The sequence below is a fragment of the Canis lupus genome, chromosome 31 (genome assembly GCF_011100685.1).
Source record: "Canis lupus familiaris isolate Mischka breed German Shepherd chromosome 31, alternate assembly UU_Cfam_GSD_1.0, whole genome shotgun sequence".
NCBI lineage: Eukaryota > Metazoa > Chordata > Mammalia > Carnivora > Canidae > Canis > Canis lupus.
Genome location: NC_049252.1, coordinates 14942083 through 14963138, shown reverse-complemented (window position 1 = coordinate 14963138; position 21056 = coordinate 14942083).

Below are 21056 nucleotides of genomic sequence, written 5' to 3'. Positions count from 1 at the left end.
CACCCTTCCAGGATTTCTTTTCTTTTTCTTTTTTTTGTTTTTTTAAGATTTTATTTATTCATGAGAGACACACAGAGAGAGAGAGAGAGAGGCAGAGACACAGGCAGAGGAAGAAGCAGGCTCCATGCAGGGACCCCGACGTGGGACTGGATCCCGGGACCCCAGGATCACACACTGGGCCGAAGGCAGTGCTAAACCACTGAGCTACCCACGCTGCCTCCCTCCAGGGTTTCTTCATCTCACTAGCTTCTCTTTATATTCTTTGCCAGCTCTTTCTCTTCTGACTGATATTTAAAGGTTTCTGCCCCTCTTGTTTCAGTTCTTGATCCTCTTCTTACCTACTGCCTCTGCCTAGGTGATCTCATTCATGTGTATAGACTTAAATATAACTTACCAATTCTATTGCTCAGACCCTTCCAACCTCCAGATGTATATATTCAACTACTTACTAGACATCTCTGTATGGAGGTCTTAAATTTCACAAATTAACATGTCCCCAACTGGACTTCTGATTTCATTCCTTACCACCAAAAAGTGCCTTCCCCCCATTACCACTATGATGGTATAGGTAAAGAAGATGATATCTTCTGTAGCCTTTTTTCTTTTCTTTAATTAGCCAAAGTCTTCCATGCCTTCATATATCTTTCACGTGTCTAGAATGCTCTGCTAGTTCTGGTTTTTTAAAATTCAGGGTTAGCTTGAATGTGACCTCAAAGAGGCCATTTCTGACTTTTCCCCAAAATCAAGTAGCTTCTTCTGATATTCTCTCTTGGCATTCTATTTCATAGAATCTGTTACAAGTTTTAAATATTTCACTTATCAGATGTTTTTCCTTCTGTCTCCTTTATCTGATTATAAATTCCATGAGGCCAAGGACCATATCTTTCCTATTCAGTAATACAGACTGAAATACAGACCGAGCATCTTGCACAGTACTTGGTACATAGTATATCTCTGACAACATTTGCTAAATGAATAAAGAGATGCAAAAGAAAATAAATCACTGAATGACTATGTAAGTTATCACTCACTGTAAATGAGAATTTCCTTACCAGTTACTTTTAAACTATATCTGTATTGTGATTTAGAAAACCTCAATATATAAAAACAAAAAAGTTACATTCTAAAATAATTGTTTTAGTGAAAGAGGTTATTTCACACAATACTCCTTTGGTTTAAGTGCTTTACAGAGATTACCACTTAGTCCACTCTAGAAACTCATGAGGTAGCCATTATGTGCATTTTACAAGTACACTGATGGGCAAATTCAAGCCTTGCCCAAGTAACACAGCTTGCCAAAGTAACACAGCTAAGAATGGAAAAAATCCAGGATTTGAGCAGAGTCTGGCTTCAGAGTTGCAATTATTGCATGGTAAAGCAATAATTCTGCCAAAATGTCTCCATATCTAGAGATCTCTTTTGGTATTTTAAATGGTTTGATTTGGGGGAAAGAAAATATAACATGCAGATAAGCCCTCAGGACAACATTGTGGCATAAAACAGTACAACCGTATCCCTGTCCAGGCCTGACCAACAAGCTCTGCTAGGTTAGATACAGCATATTTCCTCCCTCATTGACTGAAGTGGAACCTGTTTGGTCCAGTCCTTTCTAATTAGAAAAAGCCATTTCATCATTTTCTACATTTTTTTTGTACAATCATATGCATCCATTAGTTATCTCCAAAAGCTCTGTCAGCAAAAATTGTACCTTCAAAAAAATGACAAAGTAAGAAAAGCTTATAAACTTGGTCTTAAATATGAAAGTTAATGGCTAGGAGCAACTGTTTGATAATCCAATGTGGTCCTTAAGGAATTTTAGAATTATTGATGCCATAAAAATTTAACTTAATTAGAACTTTAGCATTAAGATTCAAGGAAAACTAGTAGATATTGAATCCAATTCTTGGAATAGCACTTTAAACCTAGTATTAAAAGAAAAAAAAAACTTAATTGCAAGGAATAATTCCTTTGTGTGTTATTTTTATGATTTTCAAATATAACCACCATTATCTAGTGTTGCATTATTTTTTTAAGAAAGGATTCCCTGATAATGTGAATGAAAACATAAGCATCACTATTTTTAAAGGCTTAGTACATAGTCTGGTTTTTTAAAAAAAATGCTTAGGAACACTACAGATGGTTACTTTAATTTTTCTGTCTAAAGTTATTTGAGCATTCAATTTCATAAGCTACTGTTTATCTCCTTTTAGATTTATAATCAGGGATATATAACAGTTATAAGTACCTTATAAACAAGTCAAAGTTGGTCCAAACATGCACATTCCAACTTTCATTTAGTAATCTAAATTTAAATCAAAACCTTTACTTAGGTCTAAAGAGAATGCCATCCTGCTGTGAAACTCAGCATTATTCTCTACATGATATATCTTGAGAAAATTGCCCGATCATGGAAAGGTTGGTGTTAGGTATACTTACATTTTCTCCATTTCTACTTACAAAGCAAAGCATATCCACTGGGAGAATGCCAGTATAGACAGCATAGATTGAGGAGTATAGACTAGGGTGTTGACGGCAGCACGAGAGTGGCAGCATATATTTGTAAGTTATAGCAAGTCCTAACACAAGCAAGCTTGTAAGGACAGTACAAGAACTTGGCTCTTGTCACACTAGATGTTAGATTTTGACTGTACTGTTAGTTGGAATCCCCTCAGTCCACTACCACTTTATAATACTTGAAGCCATTGTTACATTATAAAGATAAAATTATGAGTGAAAAAATGACTGAGCCAATTAGTAAATCCCAAAAAGTTCTCATTCTCCTATCTGTGGTAACATATTTTTTAGGATGATCCTTGAATACTACCTCTTGTGAGTGTGGACAGGACCTGTAACTTGCCTCTAAAGAGTAGAATATGGCAAAGGCGATGGGATAGATCTCCTGCAGTTATACTATGGCATCTTATTTGGCAAAGATGAAGGGATCCAGCAGACGTATAAAGTCTTTAATAAATTTAAGTTCTCAAAGAAGAAACTATCCTGGATGAGACTGCACAAGCAGGTAAGCTCTTTCACAGTGGGTCTATAGGTAAGAGCCATAAATAGCCAGAGATCTACTTCATCGCTGGTGTCTTAGTAGCAAACTGCCATGTCGTGAACTGCCTGTGGAAAGGGGTGGCCCTATGACTGGAGAACCTACCTCAGTCTTATAATTATAAGGAACTGAATTATGTAGATAGCCTGAATGAGCTGGGGGGAGGACTACAAGCTCTAAATGAGAAGCTGGCCAAAGATGATGTCTGGATTTCAGCCTTGTGAAACCAAGCCGAGGACCCTGTTGAGCAGTGCTCAGACCTTAGACCTACAAAACAATGACATGATAAACAGGTATCTTTTAAGCCATGAAAGTTATGGTTGTTAATCATATAGAAAGTTAGTATACTTCAGCCCCATCTTCTGAGTGGGACTTCTGTAATGGGGGAAGTAAGGACTTCCAAAGAATCACTCCTCATAAAAGCAATAAGAACACTAACAAATTCTCAAAATTAACTTCCAAAACTCTGGAGAAAAAAAAAAAAGACACCAATCGCCAGTCTAAGAAGTATTTATTTCAGAAAAACAGCTGAATCTTGGTAAGAACAGTTGGCCTTATATTTTTAACTTGAATTAGCCCATCCCATCACCTTCCACCTAGCTTTGCAGTAGCTTCAAAAATCAACAACCTTATACCAAGAGAGCTCTAAAATGCTTAGCAACCACTGGATGGGACCAAACAGGTTTAGCACTGGTTTTGAACCAAAAGCCTTAGTCCCAGAGAACTAGCATTATTTGATCTTTTTACTTCCTAGAAATCTATACTCACAGGATTCTCTTTATTTGACCTGTCTCAGAGCTCACTCAGTGCAGTCTTTGCCTTAAGTTTCTTGTTAAACAACAACAAAAACAGTTTCAGTTGTCTAATACACCTCCATAAAGCAGAAATAACAATACAAAACCACATAAGAAGAGGGATCTTAAAAGGAAATGAGAGAAAATGTTACTAACATTCCTGGGAACCTAGAAGGTCATGAAAATGTGGTCATTCCTAGTAAAAGGCCTGAGAAGCCCCTAATCTCTCATCTGTAGCTAATCTCGAGGACCTGCCCTAGTAGGAAGTGAAAGCTAAAGTAGAGTTGTGAACTGCTGGAACAATTGAAAGTGTGGCTTAATACTCACACAGAGTACCACCTTAGAAAAGGTGATGGGGTGGGAAAGACTTACATTTTAAGGCATTTAAGAAAAACTGTCCAATATTGGCTGACCACTCAGCTAACTGAGCAGAGAAACCAATAGCTGCATATGCCAAAGAATACAGACCAGCAGCAACAATCACCAGCTAAACCAAGAAACAATGGCGAGATCATGAGGAGAGGGGTCTGATTTTCAGAGATGTCACATTATTTAAAATGTCCAATCTCCAGAAAGACTTCAAAACATACAAGGAAACAAGTTTGTATGGCTATCTATTGGTGGGGTGCTGAGGGAGAAAGTCAGTAGAAATTATCCTGAGGAAACCCAGACATTTGAGTTACTAAACAAAAATTTTAAAACTGCAATTTTTTAAGAAAGTGCACACATGAACAAGAAAGGAACAGAGGGAGAGGAAGAGATAATCCTAAGCAGACTCCATGCCCAGCACAGAGCCTAATGTGGGGCCCAATCCCACAACCCAGAGACCAGAATCACATGGTTCTAAGGACTCACACTTACTGACCTCAAAAGTTACTATAAAACTAGAATAATCAAGACAGTGTAGTGTCAGCATAAAGATATATAGATCAATATAAGAGAAAAGATTAGGAAAATGGCAAAATGTTAGCTAAACTAATCAAGAAAGTTAGAAGATTCAAATTATTAAAACAGGAGAGAAAGGAGAGGACATTTCCATGTACCTTACAAAAATAAAGATTAAGGGAATATTATTCACAGTTATACCAACAAAGTACATAATTGGAAATGGATAAGTTTCTAGAAAGATACAATGAACCAAAACTGAGTAAAGAAAATATCCGAATCTACCTATAACAAGAGATTAAGTCAGTAATCAAAACACTGACAAAGGCTTTGATGGCTTTACTGGTGAATCTTATCCAACATTTAAAGAAGTAACAAATCTTTCACCAACTCTTGCAAAAAAAAAAAGAGAGAAAAAAAATGAACGCTTTTGTGATCTTTGTTTTACCATAACAAAAGCACAAATGACAAAAGCAAAAACAGATAAGTTAAATTTCATCAATATTTTTTTTTAAAACGCACCGATTCAAAGCACATCAACAAGACAGTAAAATGTTAATCCAGGGGATTGAGGAAATATTTGCAATTCATATATCTGATAAGAAATCTGTTGGTAGGGATGCCTGGGTGGCTCAGTGGTTGAGCACCTGCCTTTGGCTCAGGGCATGATCCTGGAGTCCCGGGATCGAGTCCCACATCAGGCTCTCTGAATGGAGCCTGCTTCTCCCTCTGCCTATGTCTCTGCCCCTCTCTGTCTCTCATGAATAAATAAATAAAATCTTAAAAAAAAAAATCTGTTGGTATCAGCAACATCTTGCCAGACATGTCTCCAAAGGCAAGGGAAACAAAGGCAAAAATGAACTATTGGTACCTTATCAAGATAAAAAGCTTTTGCACAGCAAAAGAAACAGTAGATAAAACCAAAAGACACCCTACAGAATGGAAGATATTTGCAAATGTCTTATCAGATAAAGGGCTAGTATCCAAAATCTATAAAGAACTTATCTAACTCAACAAAAAACAAATGATCCAGTCGAGAAATGGGCAGAAGACATGAACAGACATTTCTCCAAAAAAGACCTACAAATGGCCAACGGACACATGAAAAAAATGTTCCATATCACTCGGCATTAGGGAAATACAAATCAAAACCACAATGATATACCACCTCATACCAGTCAGAATGGCTAAAATTAACAAGTCAGGAAACAAATGTTGGCAAGGATGCAGAGAAAGGGGAACCCTCTTGCACTGTTGGTGGGAATGCAAATTGGTGCAACCACTCTGGAAAACTGTGTGGAGGTTCCTCAAAGTTAAAAATAGAGCAACCCTATGACCCAGAAATTGCACTACTAGGCATTTACCCACAGCATACAAATGTAGTGATCCAAAGGGGCACCTGCACCCCAATGTTTATACCAGTAATGTCCACAATAGCCAAACTATGGAAAGAGCCAGATGTCCATTGACAGATGGATGGATAAAGAGGATGTGGTCTTTATACACACACACACACACACACACACACACACACACAGAATACCTCTTGGCCATCAAAAAAAAAAAAAAAATGACATCTTACCATTTTCCAGAACATGGATGGAACTAGAAGGTATTATGCTAAGTGAAATAAGTCAGTCATAGGAAGACACTTATGATTCACTCATATGGAAATCAAAACAGAGGATCATAGGGGAAGGAAAGGAAAAATAAGACAAAATCAGAGATGGAGACAAACTATAAGAAACAAACTGAGGGTTGCTGGACTGGAGGTGGGTGGAACAAGGGGTAACTGGGGATGGGCATCAAGGAGGGCACATGATATAATGCGCACTGGGTGTTAAATGCAACTGATGAATCACTAAACTCTATTTCTGAAACTAATAACATACTATGTGTTAATTAACTGAATTTAAACAAAATAAAGAATTTTGCATTCTGGATACCAGCTTCTTAAAGAATTCTTACTATTCAGCTATCAAAAGACAACCAAATTTTAAAATGGGCAAATAATTTGAATAGACATTTCTCCAAGGCAGGTATACAAATAGTTAATAAGCACATGAAAACATGTTTAATATTATTAATTATTAGGGAAATGCAAAACAGAACTACAAGATAACATTTCACACACACACACACACACACACACACACACACTAGAATGGCTAAAAGACAGATAATTACTAGTGTTGGCAACTGCAGCTCTGGAGCCAGAGTGCTTGACTTCAAATGCAAGCATTGTCAACTACTAATCATGACCACAGACTAGTCAGTTTCCCTGAGCCTCAGTGTTTTCCATTGGTAAAATGGTTCCAATAATCTACTTACCTCATAGGCTAGTTTTAAGAGCAATTCAAACAACAAACAGAAAAAAAAGAATAAACAGATAAAAGGATGTAGTGAGTTTTAAAATGGCAGAAATTAAAGGGCAGATTCTTTAAAAATCTTAACACACCTCACAAAAAATCTTCAACACCTTCCTGCCAAAAAAAAAAAAAAAAAAAAAATCCCACAAAAATCTGGAACTAGAAGTGGGAATGATAAAATAACTATTTTTTTAAAAAAAGTTTAATACCAATATTGATCTTTTCTCACCTGTGTACAGCTGCATTTGAAAACCTGATAAAATATTTAAAATAAGATCAAAATGACCCCAAAATAGAAAAAACTAAGCAAGGTGTTTTAACAGATTGAAAAAAAGAAAAAAGAAAAATCTTTCCTAACTCCCCACTACCACCCCCACACACAATACAAAATATAAATTTAAAATATTACTAGGCTTAAATATTTGCATAGCTACACATTAGCAAATCATGGATGAGAAAACTCCATTGCTATTTAAACCACTCAGAACATAAGATGGGAACTTCTTTACAATACCAGCATAAAACTGATCCCAACACTAACAGCACAATAAAAGGATTCCATAGGATCAAGATTATCAGCAAATAATGATGCAAATTGCTAAATAAAAATTTTTTAAAAATGTAAATAGGATTCAGTAACACTAAACAAGTTCATTTCAGGAATATTAGGATGATTATATCTGAAAATCTATTAATACAATTTAGCATAATAATTCAAGTAAAGTGTCTATTATGCAATAGAAATAGATCTAGATTTCCCTTTATTATATAGACATACACTCCATAGTAATCTGGAGATTACTATGGCGATTATTATGGAGATTACATACATCTCAAACCCAGAATCATTATCATGTTTCATGGGAAAATATTATAAACATTCTGTCGTGGGCAGAATCCTATGATAGACCTTAAGATTCCTGTTCCTGCCAAGAACTGATTTCTACCAACAATCCTGTGAACTTAAAAGAGCAATTCAAGTTCTAGAAAGGATGCAACCAGGCTAATAATGTCAGTCTTGTGAAACAGAGCAGAGAATCCAACTAAACTGAGCCAAGATTTCTAACCTACAGAAACATAAAACGAATGTTTTAAGCCCTAAATCTGTGATAACTTGTAATACAGAATAGAAAACCAACACACATTCTCATTAAAGAACAAAAACATTTATTTAGTTCCCAATTTAATATTTGTCTTAAAACAGTGTGGCAGATGTAATCTCCCCCCCCACACACACAGAAAAACAAAAGAGCACCACTGTAATGATTTTAATCCCACAATCTTCTAGGATTTTGTCATTCTTTTATCAAGAGGTAGAGATTATTTTTCTGTCCTTGAAACTTTGTAGATTTCTGTGACTCTCTTGATGAATAAGATACTACAGAAGTGACACTATAAGAATTCTAAGGTTAGGTCTTAATAGGAAATTTGGCTTATACCTACTTCTCTCCCTCCTGCAATGCTCATTCTTGGAAGCCAGCCACCATGTTGCAAAAAAGTCTATTGTCTCAACTTTTAGCCACTTCTGTTGCCATGAGTAGAGCAGAGATGATCTGCCTTTGCCAACTACTGCCCAATTGCAGATTTGTCAGCAAAATAAGTGTTATTGCTCTTTTAAACCACTAAGTTTTGAGGGTTTTTTTTAATTCAGCAATAACTACCAGAATAAAAAGGAGATAAAGATTGAAAAGTGGCAAAATTATCATTATTTGAAATGAATTACAGTATTTTATAACAAACTCTAAATAGACCAAAAAGTCAAGCATAAAATGCTTCAAGTGGTTTGTTTTTGTGATAATTTTGTGTCAAGAGGTAATGACTTGTACCAGTACAGCAGTTCTCAACAGAGATGGACTTTCTCCCTCCAGAGGACATTTATCAATGTCTACGGGCATTCTTGGGTTCACAACTGGGGGGAGGGGTGCTACTGGCATCTAGAGGGTAAAAACCAAAGATACGGCTGACCATCTTACAATGCATAGGACAACGCACTACAATAAGAAAATACCTGGCCCAAAATATCAATAGCAGCAAGCTGGAGAAACCCCAGACTAGTAATGGCAATGGCAAGAGGTGGGCATATTCAAGATCCACATCAGAGGCAGAGTTAACAGAGTTGCCTGTGAGAAATTATGGGAAGGGAGGAACAATGATTCACTCCTGGCTCTTTGGCTCAAGCAGCTAGATGGGTGTTGGAACTGCAACTGAGACTGCTGTGGTTGCAGTAACCAACCATTTTTGTTTTAGCCAATGTAAACTCAAAACACCTATTAGAAATTTGACTAGAGATGGCAAGTAAGCAGCTGGAGGGACAAGTTTGGAGCTGTAGAAAGACCAGGACTAATGACAGACACATAGAATTATTAGAATGCTTTTTATTCAATCCCCACAATCTTAAAATGTAGGTGTTAACCTCATCCAATAGTTGAGAAAATGGGGGCTCAGGAAGAAGTCAAATCATTAATATGGCTAAGTCTAGCATTTGAAACCAGATGTGTCTAATTCCAAAGCTTTTGCTTTTAACCACCCAGAACAAAAAACAAATCTTATTCACTACCAGCCACAAGAAAGAGGCTTCTAAATTATCTAAATAGCAAGAAATACAGAATGAGAAATGTTACAGGATATCAGATCCCAGACTTTTGACTGTAGTCTAGATCCTACTTAAACAGCAGTGATTTTTCAGCCCCACTGAATTTTTTTTTTTTTTTTTTTTTTTGTACTCGAGATTGCATTCCTGGCTTCATGCTTGCAATCAAAGTATCTTAATTAAATCCCTCTGTAAATTTGAATTTACTTGCCATCTGGAATGCAAGAGCAGCTCAGAGACTTTTAACTTAATTGGGGTGCAAGCCCTTTTGTTTGGACATAGTGCTGTTTGGCAGCCCTAGTCCTGTTGCCTCTGTCTGGGACAAGCTTCCCTTCAGACTGCAGTCAGCAAAATGAGACCTCAGGAAAAGTGCTGATGCCCAAGGTGCACTGCAACCCAAAACCACTTAATTAATATATAGGTTTAATGCATTTGGTAATTAAAATTTAATTCTTTTTAAGATGTACAATAGAAACAACTCCTCTGCAAGCATTTAATCCATTGTGCTGCTAAGAATAAAGTTGTAAAGGGAATTGAAATGGGGTTGTTCTTCCTTTTTAAGCATTAATCACACCCAGATCAGTAAAACGATAGCATGTGCTTAGCCCTGACTGATTGATCACTCACTATTCTTGCTGAATTTTGAGGCTTCTCTTTTAAGAGACAGCTCTTTTATCACAGAAACGCTGTGCATGCAGAGAAGCCCTTATAGAAATAGAAAATGTGGTTTATCATTGTAATACAAATCATACTTCAAGAAATTTGCGAGCCTTCAAACAAGAAAAACAAACACAAAAACCTCAGTGTCAGGATTTAAGTTAGTAGATAGACTATGGTCCAAACTGTATTTTCATCCTCCTGAGATTCTTAGTTTTAAGCAATTTACCAAATGAGCTCATATAACATTTGAAAAAAATATATAGTACCCGTTTAGTAAAGAATTTTGGTTCCTAACTGTACTTGCCCATGACACATTTAAAAAACAAAAACAGGGCAGCCTGGGTGGCTCAGCGCTTTAGCACTGCCTTTGGTCCAGAGCATGATCCTGGAGACCTGGGATCCAGTCTCACGTCAGGCTCCCTACATGGAGCCTGCTTCTCCCTCTGCCTGTGTCTCTGCCTCTCCCTCTCTCTCTCTCTCCCTCTCTCTCTCTCTCTCTCTGCCTCTCATGAATAAATAAATAAAATCTTTTTTAAGAAATAAAACAAAAACAAAAAACTTCCCTGTCAAATTTGAGAAATACTGCCTTTCATATTCACTCTCTAGGAGAAACAAAATTCACATTAGCATTTTAAAGCTCTGGAAAAAAAAAATCCTGCAGTAAAACTGAAAAGAACAAACAACAAATCTTACTGGGTTAAATCTAATATTTTTCAAAACTTTTTTTTAATGGCTTAAGCACAAATTTTTATCTTGCAGTTCTTTAGATAAGAAGGCCTAATGAGGGACTCAATGGGCTAAGAGCAGGGTATTATTAGGGCTGTATAGCTATCTGGAGACTCTAGGGAAGAATCAATTTTCTTACCTTTTCCAGCTTCTAGAAGCTGTCTATATTCCTTGGCTCATGGCCTTCTTCCTCCATCTTCAAAGCCAGCCTCTACAAACTGAGTTCCTCTCACATCACCATCCATCTGACCTTCTAACTACAACTGGGGAAAAATGCTCCACTTTTAAGAACTCATGTGATTAGAGTGGGCCCACCTGAATAATCCCCATCTCAAGGTCCTTAATATTAATCACATTTGCAAAACCCCTTTTACTAGTTAAAGCAACAGATTTACAGGTTCCGAGAATTAGGACATGGACGTCGGGGCAGGGGTGGTGGTGGTATCATTCTGCCTACCACAATACTGAAAGCAATATCCATATATAAGAAACTCCAAAAAATTGTCATTTTATTTTTAAATTATTTCTAATTTTTTTCCAGCTTTATTGCGATATAGCTGACACACAATACTGTATAAGTTTTTCTTTTAAAAAGAAATCAAGTCAGGGTTAATAAACAAGTCATTGGCATGGAAAATGCATTCCAATAATATTTGAAGTCACCCTAAAAATCTAAGGTTTTCAAGATCTTATCAGGCCTTTTAAAAAAAATCTCAAAACAGCAGACAGTCTTAAAGGGTGGTGGAAGGAAACAAAATAATTCTCATATTAAATCACCAAAATTGCCAACCTTATATGCCAATCCTACAAAGGACAGGAAAGCTGCCCTCCCTCCCTCAACAAAAGCTTATCCATCACAAGATGTCAATATTGCCATGATTGAGAAATCCTGGTACAGGGGAGGAATACTTATACAGCATATTCAAACATAAGTGGCCAAGAATTAACTGGCACATATGAGTAGAATAGAAGTCTTCATAACTCCTACACAGTAGATGCTAATAGCACTGCCCATCCCCTAGCTGTGACAACAAAAATATCTCCCTATATTGCCAAAACTGCCTGCCATTGAGAACCACTGCTCTGAACTAAAATATATAAACTTTCTGGTTAATAGAGTCACATTTAAGAAACAAAAACACAAACACAGAAAACAAAAGTCAGAACACACTGCCAAAACGTTTGTAAAAAATGAACCCACTCGTGATACATGCTACATTCCATGTATCTAGATGTAGAATGTACTATCAAAATTCAAGAGTAAACACCTATTCTGTTCCTTGCTTTTCTTAAAATGTCATTTTTCTCGGCAATATTGCCTAAGCATGTAGGTGAATAGAAAATGTAAATAGAGACGCAGGTGCAAAATACCATTAGTCTGTTTTCTAATTCAGTCTTTTGAAGAAGCTGTACTTATATCTAACAAAGCAGCACCAATAAGAACTTTTTATATGCAGCACCTTCTGTTGCCCCTTTTAGAGTTTCCAACAGATGCTGATGTTAGACTGGGTAAAGAAAGCACAAGTGATTGAATAGTATCCAAGATTGAAAGAAAGAAAATGACCTACACAAAACCTATTGTACATCAGTCTCTGCATGTTTTCCTCTTTCAAGAAATGGAGTAATTGTCTTCCATTTTCATTCTCACCACTCAAAACAGCTTACTTCTAATATCTCTAGAAGTTCTACTAATGACAAACACCTCAATTTTCAAAACAAAACCAAAAACTCTTGGAGTCTTACACGATTGAAGTGAATCCTCAAACAAAACACATGGTAAAACCATCCTAATGTTTCTACTGATTGCCCAGTTGATTACTGGCTTTTTTCTTTTTCCACTTCTTTTCAGGAATAGACTTACTTTCAGTTTTCTAATCTATCACCAGGATACAATAATTATATGCCTTTATTTTGGCAATATAAGCTTTCAAAATGGTAAAACCAGAATGTTAGAATTAATAAAATAATGCTATTGAACTGTTGCCTAAATTCTACATATAGAAAAACATATAGATTTATGACCATTTGGTAAATATCAAATTGAATAGTGTGAAATAATCCATTCTGAAACTTAGCAAAACAGTGTTACTCTACACCAAGTTTCCAGTACTACCCCTAGCCAATATAACACACAGTTATAAAAGACCTGTGTAAACATTGGACTTTATCCAGTAATTACTACAGATGATGAGATAGCTTGCAATATGACATTTTTTATTCACATATTATGGCCCAAATGAGAACATCTGCCCAAAAGCATTATGGGCAGGCCATCTGCTGTTTGGCTGACACAACCTGCCTGAATAAAGAGAAATAAAGTTTTCATGGAGATATGTACAAATGAAATTTTTAATGAAATATATCCATAACGTTACTAGTAAACCGAATAATAAAAATATCATTGCATTTTTCAATTTAACATTTGTTCTTCTCATCACAAGTATTAGAATATGCAGTTTCATTTATCTTACAGCCACAAAAAAAGATTTTTCTGAATAGTTCCCAAATGCATAATGGCAGGTAAGCAAGACAGACTGTGGCTACAAAGATACTCTCGATCGAATAATAAATATGCATACCATGAACATCGTGACAGATTGCACTTTCAAAAATAGCTACATCAGATCTTCCAGCCCCCATATCCTTACTTCTACAATATAACCTTGGTACTCCTCCAACCGAGCAATGATGCCTGTATCCACTCCCCTTGAGTGTGAGCAGGTGTGATTCTTTTGTAACCAATAGCAGTGGTGGCAGTAATGGGACTGGCACCATGTGGTTTCTGAGGCAGCTTCCCCCTGGCTCACTGGAATAATTGCACTTAACAACTTGAACTTCCATGTAACCTGCCATGACTTGAGGAAGTCAAGCCACTCAAAGAGGCCAAGAATAGGCATGTCTAGTTGGGTCCTATCTGCCAAGGGGCATCATGTGACTGAACAAGCCATCAGATGAGCAGGTCTCACCATCAACTTACACACACCTCCCAGCTGTTGAGCCTTGCAGCTGAGGCCCCAGGCATTGTGGATTAAGACAGGTCATCCCTACTATGACCTTTAGAGATTCCTGACCCAAAGAAGCCGTGACTACAATAAAAACTTGTTTTATACCAAGTTGCCAAGTTTGGGCTGGTTTATTTCCAGCAGTAATGACTAGAACAAATGGGCCAACCATAAGCAAACAATTTTAATATGATGTTCACATTAAATTTAACAAAAACAACAACAAATCCAGGGGTGGTATTAAACTTTATTGATTCTACATTGACCCAGAAAGTAAACTTTAAAATCGGGTCTCTACAAATTGTGCTTTATCAATTATATGGGTGGGAATTTTTACTTTTATTAAAATCACTTTTAATAAATGATAAACATTTTAAAGCCTGAATTTGGAAGTCAATGCTACTTTTTAATTGCAGCAATTTTATCTATCAAAGATAAATTAATTGAAAATAAATTGCCTTTCAGATTGTCTTTTTACCCACACAAAGTTTTCATCAGATTTCTAGATATAGTGAGTCACTTCAGTTTCCCTCCCAAAGTTCAAAGTCAAAAGAAATATGTTAGGCCATATTTCAGTAAAGGATCTCCCAGTCACTCTCTGAGTATCTAACACTACAGACAGTTCATCAATAGTAGTACTTGGCCTCTGTAAAAGTACTCCATGTTCATAATGCCTTTAAATTACTTAGTTCCAGGACTTCCTTTTAGTGGACTGAAGACCCTGAGACTCTAAAGCTATTTAGTATGTGTCCTGAGTCTGACATTGCTTAGCAATTTGAGCTAGGCTCAGAAAGACTAGAATTGAATCAGTAGCCTACTCCCAAGACTGAAGTACTGAAACCTAAAGGCTCAGTTTAAAAGAACAGTTCTAGTCAAGATCACTGTTTCCATGGCTGCCTTTCTAATGCCCATAACCTGAGATCCCACTCCAGAAGACACCTTATTAACTAACCTCCTGACTCCAGTGTTCCTTGAAGAATATGATTTAGCTAAACTCAGTAGCCTTATATTTATACCACCAGGTTTCTCTAAAAACCCAAAGCACTAGCCTTGTGTTTTATCATATTTAAATTTAAATTATTCCTGGAGGATATGTTGAAGCAGATAGTATTATTTCCAATTGAGGGCAAAAGTTTGCAGAATTAGTAGGGAAGAACCTCTTCTATCCTGGCTCATGTTTCACAACAGAGAAAGCTCAACTAGAATAAGACTCCTGGCCTCTTGCCCCATCTTGTCACTCCCTCCTCGCTGGAGAGAAATATGTAAGAAATGAGCTAGATGCTCCTCTCAATGCTCTCATTCCCCAGCATTAATTTGAGGTTGTCCTTTAGATTATAGCTATGCCCTATTACATGCTGATGTCCATGTGCCTGCCCACCATTATTATTCCAGGATGCTTCTCACATCCTTCCTAAATCCAATGTCTGCTTATCTTCATCAAATCATCTCTTATATATATTTGACTTTTCTACACCAACTTTGAGATCCTAGAGGGTAGTCAATACATCATTCTCATTTTTGTCCCCTACATTTAATGCAGAATACTAAACACAGAAGGCACACCATAAACATTTCTTAATTAATTTTAGGCATGAAGGATGAATTCTCAAGCTATCCCCCCAAGTTCCCTGTCCCTTGGTTATCCAGTGAAATGCTGTTCTAACTACTGTCATGAAGAGACTTTGTAGATGGAATTAAGGCTACTAATCACCTAACTTTAAGACAGGGAAATTATCTTGAAATACCTAGATGGACACAGTATAGTCACATGAACCCTTAAAAGCAGACAAAAAAGCAGAAGAAGCAATCAGAGATACAGTGCAAAAGAGTGGGACAGAGGAGATGGAGGCAAAAAAGGAAGTCAAAGAGAATTAAAGCATGAAAATGATTCAACCCGCTATTGTGAGTTGAAGATGGAGGAAGGTGGCCATGAACCAAGGAATTTGGCAGCTATTAGAAACTAAAAATGACCCCCTTAGTCCTGCAGTCATGTGTAACAAAGCTTTGCCAATATTCTAAATGAGCCCAGAAGTGGATTTATTCCCACAACCTCCAGAAAAGAAATCAGCCCCACCAACACTTTGAGTTTGGCCCCGTGAATCCCAGAGCAGAGAACCAGTTAAGTCAAGCTGTGCCTAGACTTTCAGTCTATTGAACTATTAAGATAATAAATGGGTGGGCTTTTTTTTTAACTGCCAAATCTGTGGTAATTTGTTATGGCAGCAATAGAAAACTTGTATAGATGGTATTAGCCAGAACAACAATTGATCATAACATGTGTAGGTTGCTATATTCAAGGGGACACTTAAGATAAATACAGAAATCACCAATAGTGTCAAGACCATGATAGAGCCCCAATTCAGGGCTTATCACTCTTGGTGAGGGTGGTGGTGATTCCTCTTAACCTTCTGTCAGAAGACTTATAAGGAGTCTCATAATTATTGTACTAATTTGAATATGAATATGTTCACATGTGAGACTGAATTCTAAGATAGTACCTCAGACCCCTACCCCCTGGTATACACACCCTCCTCTGGAATGTTGGTGAAATCTATGAATATGATGGGATAGGTGCTCTTGACTATGTTACATCATGGAAGATCCATCATAGAAGGCTGGAGTGGGGTTTTCCTGCTGGCTTTGAAGAAATAAGCTGCCATATTTTGAGAAGGTAGTGAGGCCAGTATCTGAAGGAGACCTTTAGGAGCTGATGGCAACACTTCCCTGTCCTGTAGACAGCAATTAGGTAGGGACTTCTGTTCTACAACTGCAAGGAACAGAATTCTGCCAATAATCTCGATGAGCATGGGAAAGGACCCTGAGCTCCAAATAAGAACCTGGTCTACACATTGATTTCAGTCTAGTGAGAATGTGTGGAGAGAACTCAGTTGAGCAGTGCTCATACTCTATAACTCAGTCCTGTGTAATAATAAATAGATGTGTTTTAGGCCATGAAGTTTGTGGTGGTAATCTATTACCAATAGTATAAAACTAATATGGATTTGCTCGTGTAGCCCAAGACTATCATTTTATAGATGATGATGAGAGTAAACAGCCTTCAGGGACAAAGCCACTGACAGGTTGTAACATTGTGACTAAAAGCCAGGTTTGGGTTCTGTGCCACCATGTTTTACACAGCTGTTATCTGCTGAATGGATTGTTCATATATTCCAAAACATTCTACAATCTATTTTATCAAACTCTATAAAATATTTACTACACTATGATATCAACAAGTTGTACATACACACTCATATACACACAGAGACACACCCAATTACATACATATTGTCTCGTCCTAGTTAGCCAGCCATCCCAGCTTACTATCAAAGGACAACCTAACTTATTGGAAAGTCACTTAGGACCCTTGGTGGTATTAAATTTTACAAAATGGTGCAGTTTTACCCAAGGAACTTTGAATTTTTGAATATGTGTAACTGAGGTCATATTCTCATGGAGATGTAAATCGCCAGTCACATAGAAGTTTAGATTCCCCTGGCTTATTTAGACTTCATAGCATCAAAACAGCTCAGAATAATTGAAAGACTGGACTTACATGTTGTTCACAAGCAAAAAGGAGAATCTTTATGTAGACAGGTCCATGAGATTCATTCTCTTAAAATAAAATCAGCTTTAAATTTCCTATAAACAGATATAGTTAGCAAAAGATAAAATCTACTGGTTTGAACACCAGTGCCACAAGAACAACTATGCATACATCCCAAGCATAGTCTCCTTCTACTAGCACTTTGGTGTGAAGATGGTCCATTTAGTGTGAGATCCTTTTTCCTGAGACTGACCACAACTGCCAATTATATTGCCAGATGGAATAACAATAAAAGAAGGCAAGAGAACAATTCATCTGAAAAGCACAGCTTCCTTTTCTTGTTTTTCTCTTCAAATGTCATTAAAGCTGAATCCAAAATCTGACTCTCATGGTTATGTTTTACTTTTGCAAATCAGTAAGAAATTAAACAGGACAGGGAAACAAATTCAAACAGAATGTTCAGCAAGGAAAAAATAAATCCTCTAATTAGAAAGCAGGAAAGCCGTTATTAAGAGCAAAACTACTCACTCCAAGCAAAAGAGCCTGCTTTTAAAATTAATTAGTGACTTTATCCCATGGTTAGCAAATGGATAAGGGGGGCTCCATCTGAACGTTTTCACTTTGACAGCCAAGATTTTGAAGTAAGATTTAAACCTGGTGTACATGGGAAATAAATTTCCATTTCAATGCTGATAATAAGTATAGAAACAAAGATACTTAGAGGTACACAGAAAATTTTCTTCTGTCAGTGACTGAACTGCTAAGCTATATGGAGTTTTAAGATAAAATGACATGTGTATATTGTAAACGTAAGTAATACTTCTTGGACAAGGAAGAAATCATTGAAGAAGGAAATTTATATAAATATGAATATTTGGAAGCTGGTTAATATGGCCTCACACCTCATAAATTACTCAATATGAGATGTACCATATCCATTTTCCAATTAAAGAATATTGTATGCAGGTGCATAAGTACAAGAAACCTCTATAAAACCTATAAATTCTCTGCAAAAATCCCCAACTTTCTAATTAGATTTTATTCTATCATTTCTTTTAAATCTTAGAAAATATTCTTCTACATGTATAAAAATTACATTAAGTGGCACTGCTACATCCCCTAAGGGATCTTGAAAGAAGTATTCAGTTATTTGCAATGACATTTTTTTAAAAGATAGCTTTTTAAGGTACTTATAGTTTTCATGGATTTGTAATTAGGTTTCTGGAAACAGACCTTATATTTGCTGTGAGTTTGGTTGCTTATGAAGCAAATTAAAAGTATCCATTCTTAAACATTTAAAAAAAACTACGCCAAAAAAGTGGTAACAATGTGCACCACAAATTTGGGGACAAAATGATGAGTTACTTGAAGTTGGCACAAATCATCATTATCTTCATCATCGATAATAATGTGATATAATCATATCTTCATAATGTAGCTAAGGAATCTGCTTTTCTCATGTGGGCTTCTCCTGCAAAATAGTTAGCAGAAGGCTCCCCAACAGAAAGCTTCCCTTTCAGTTTCAGTGTTCACAAATGGGACATATACCTGCCTCTAACCCAATCTCTGGCCAAAGGGGATCCCTACTGGTTTAATTCAATCATGATACATCACTTGAAGCTGAGAGAGGAGCCTACTTTCCTGAGCATGTACTCACCAACTTAATACTGAAAATAAAATAAAATAAAATAAAAACGCCACAACCTGGGTTTCAGAAAGAATGAAGGGAGAAGCAACCAGATAGGACAAATGGTAGCCACACTTGGTTATTTACACGTCATCTAAGGCTCCTTCATGCTACAACAGCACAATTGAGTAGATGTGACAGAGACTGTATGTTCTATAAAAGCTATAATATTTACTACCTGGCCCCTTGCAGAAAAGGACTGCCAATCCCTGAGATAAAATAACTAATAGTGTCTTCCATAATTTATAATGGCAAAGACCAAATGGTTCTAGAACTTCCTATTACAAATATGATAAGAAAATAATTGAGATTATGTCTATAAGCTGCCCATAGAAAGACTTAAACTACTGCAAAATCTTGTCTTTATATTTAACAGATTTAGTCAGTTGTTAATTATTTAGCAGAGAATTAGAATGCAATTGGAATAAGGAAGAGTAAGAAGAGGCATGAGAACAGACAACTAACATTTAGAGAGAAGAAGGTTGTGGATGACTCTATGACCAAGAGTATTCCTGAGAATAGCTTGTTGACTCTGCAGAGTAGATCATGCCTGTTCTCTGTGCCCCCATAATCAAACCAAAACATTACTCTAATAAAGTTACTCTTCGAACTGGTCTTTAAGCTCAAATGCAGGAGTAAGAACTCGAAACGAACATTAAAAACTGTCCAGCAAGATAGCCCCAGAGTATAGTAGCATATTTAAAACATATTACAACTGTTTTCCAATGATCAGAACATGACGCCCCTTTCTCTTTGCCAATGAGAGTACATAAAGCCAAGAAGAAGGTGAAGCTAAAAAGATCAGAAAAGGATTGGAAAAAATGATAAGTCACTTTTCTCCCCCTTCCAAGATCCCCAAAGGCTAGCTAACTGAGAGGAAGAAGGTAGACATTTCAGGTCTGACCAAAACAATATTAGTCAGAATGCTAGAGGAGCCAACATGCTGCAAATAATTTTGATAGAGCCAATAAAATGAACATTTTTCTTTACAATATTTGAGAGAAGAGGATAATAAGAAAAAGGCTTTCTTGGTATCAAAGTGATCAGAGACATAAGCAGTGTGTGGTACAGTGCACTAATGAAACTTCATTCCCATTTTAAAACTTTTCCTGATGTGCACAGGTTTCTTTCTCCACATGCAAGGTCACTTTGACTCATTCAGACAACTCTCAGTACTGGCTTAGAGGCACAAGAGAGCTAATGCATGTGTGTGCATGCATGTAAAAATCTTTCTCAATCCATGGGATCATCACAAAGTGAAAGGAAAATTAGCCATCATCTGGTCTCTTTAATCAATAAACACACTTGAACCAGACTCTCAGGCTCCAAACTGGGAGTTTCTGAGATTCTTTGTGAAGTCTTAGAAACACAATGATACATTTCATAAAACTTGGCGAAACCCCAAGCTTTCTTACTTGAATACATCAACTTGGAATAAAATGGTTTATTGCCTCTTGCTAGCCGTTCCTCTCAATTCTGCACCATAGAACCAAGCTTTAAGATAAAACACCTTTTGGATGTCTGTTACTCAATCTTTTCATAGACAGATATAAGATGAACTCAACATCATACTGTCCTCTGCTTTTAAGTAACAATATTATAGAAGTGTTCTACTTTACTGAATTAAAAAATTTCCCTTAGTCCACAAAATGTATTTGCTGTAAATAAAAGCAGAATTTTAACAAGAAAAGGGTCACTACTCTAAGGTTTTATCACTATAAACAATAATTTAAGTAAAGTCATT